Consider the following 2,480-nt stretch of genomic DNA (forward strand, 5'->3'; position numbering starts at 1 on the left):
CCACAGCACTCTACCAAGGGTGACAAAGTGAGACTCTTGTGTCAATAAAAAAATAAATAAAATGATGTTTTGCACAACAAAGTAAATGCATTTAATGCACTGTATTGTACACTTGGACATGGTTAAAATGATGGGTTTTGTTATTTTATCCATTTCCAGTGTACAGTTCAGTGGTGACATTATGTCCATCCATGTTATTGTCCAATCGTCATCACCATCCGTCTCCAGAACTTTGTCTTCCCAAACAGAAATTCTGTGCCCATTAAACCCTAGCTCCCAACTGGGCACCTGTAGTCCCAGCCACTTGGGAAGCTGAAGCAGGAGGATCACTTGACCCCAAAACTGGGAGCCCAGGAGTTAGAGTCCTTGCTTTTGGTTCTTTTAGGTTTATGTCCAAAAGTGGAATTACTGAAACGTATGACTGTTCTATGGTTAATTTTTTAAGTGACCACCATACTGTTATACTATATAGTTTAGCACAAAAAAAGCCTGTATTAACTGTTACATGTTTTTTGTTTGTTTTTGTTTTTTTGAGAGAGTCTCACTTTGTCGCCCTCATTAGAGTACTGTGGCATCATAGCTCACAGCAACCTGAAACTCTTGGGTTCAAGAGATCCTCTTGCCTCAGCTTCCCAAGTAGCTGGGACTACAGGCACCTGCCTCAATGTCCGGCTATTTTTGTTGTTGTTGTTGTCATTGTTGTTTAGCTGTCCTGAGCCGGGTTTGAACCTGCCACCCTTGGTGCATGTGGCTGGCGCCATAACCACTGTGCTATGGGTGCCGGGCCAGCAGCTCCTAACTGTTACACATTATGTCCTCTATACTCTTTAATTTTTTAAAATGTGGAACACTTCACGAATTTGTCTGTTATCCATGCGCAGGGGCCATGCTGATCTCTGTATCGTTCCACTTTTAGTCCATGTGCTGCCAAAGCGAGCATCCTCCATCCTCTTTGAATAAAGTGGACATTCCAAGAAGGGGCACCTGTGGCTTCTGGCACCCTCTGGAAGCTTCCAGGCTACTCATTCTCCTCTTTGAAAAGCATAACTATCGTTCATTCAGTCCCCAAATATTGGCTGGGGATCTGCCTGTGCCAGGACCTCCCATAGAAGAGACGAAGATGAACAAAACTAGACACAAACCAGCCCAGGAGCTACTGCCTGGAGGGTAAATTATTAATGTCATCCCCATTTTGCCAACAAGTAGACCAAGGCTTAACAAGGCAAGGGCTGGTCCTATGCAAGCTCAGCTGAGTTCTCAACAGGATCGTCCACTGGACAGTCTCCATTATCACCGGACAGCCCCAGGACCTGCTGTCTGGCCCCAGGTCTTCCTCAGCCTGTGGGGCACGGGCCACTCCTCCAGCTGGGTCCTGTTCTATGTCCTACTGTCAGAAAGCAAAGACAAGGGGCCTCCCTGGAAGGACCCCCTGGGACCTCCCCCTCCCCTGCCTCCTTCTAGCAGGAAAGGCCCTTGGGCTCCAGCTGGGGCAACGGGCACTCCCAGAGCACCAGTCCCCCACTGGCTGTCTGTTCCTACCCACTTTGCGCTCCTTTCTGCTCTGTCCCAGTGGAGAACAGGCCCACAGGCTCGGGCTTAGTTCTGAGCTGGTCTGTGGGACCATAGGCAAGCTGCAGGGTGTCTCTAAGTCTTGGGGCTTGGTGTCCTCATCTGTCAAACCACCACCTCTAATGGGTGAACACATTGTGCTCAGTTGGTGGAACACTACTGTTGGCTGTCCATCTGCCGTCCATTGGCTCAGGCTGTCCCAATAAAACACCTTAGACTTGGAGACTTAGGCAACAGGAATGTGTTTCTTTGCCTTGAGCGAGCACGAAGTCCAAGGTCAAGGTGCTGGCAGGTCTGGTTTCTCCTGAGGTCTCTCACTTGGGCTTGCAGATGTGTCTTCACATGGCTTTTTCTCTGTGTACATGCACTTCTGGTGTCTCTTCTTACAAGCACCTTGGTCCTGTGGACTAAGGCCCCACTCTTATGACCTCATTTCACCTAATTACCTTCCCAAGACCTGATCTCTAAATACAGTCACTTTGAGGGTTAGGGTTTCAACTTACAAATTTTCTTTGAGGGAGGGACGACACAATTCAGTCTGTAACAACTACTCAGCAATTAAAAGGAACAAGCCAATTGCAGCCAACAGCTGCAATTAGAAAGAAAAAAGCCAAAGATAAGCGAGAGAAGCCAAATGCAAAATGTATTCACCGCGTGATTCCATTTAGGCGCAACTAGAAAAGTCAGAACAAATCTACTATGACAGGAAGCACATCTGCGATTACCCGGGGCTGAGAGTGGGGAGGATCCATGGGAGAATTGAGTACAAGGGGGTCCAAAATGGGGGTGACAAAAATGAATGCAGAGTGATCATGGTGATGGTATACGTTTGTCAAAACGTTGAATTTGAAACGTACATTAAAAACGAGGGCACTTTACTGTTTATAAATGATAGTCTGTAAACAAAATGT

The 2,480-nt window shown here is 47.1% G+C and overlaps 1 non-coding gene across 1 annotated transcript; it reads right to left on the reverse strand.

The window, feature by feature from the left end:
- Positions 1 to 836: 836 nt before the first annotated feature.
- Positions 837 to 940, reverse strand: LOC111724503. The gene has a single exon (XR_002772798.1). It is a non-coding gene; the product is annotated as a U6 spliceosomal RNA (small nuclear RNA).
- Positions 941 to 2,480: the final 1,540 nt, after the last annotated feature.

The sequence above is a fragment of the Otolemur garnettii genome, unplaced genomic scaffold, assembly GCF_000181295.1.
Source record: "Otolemur garnettii isolate 467f Iridium unplaced genomic scaffold, OtoGar3 scaffold00023, whole genome shotgun sequence".
NCBI classification, from domain to species: domain Eukaryota; kingdom Metazoa; phylum Chordata; class Mammalia; order Primates; family Galagidae; genus Otolemur; species Otolemur garnettii.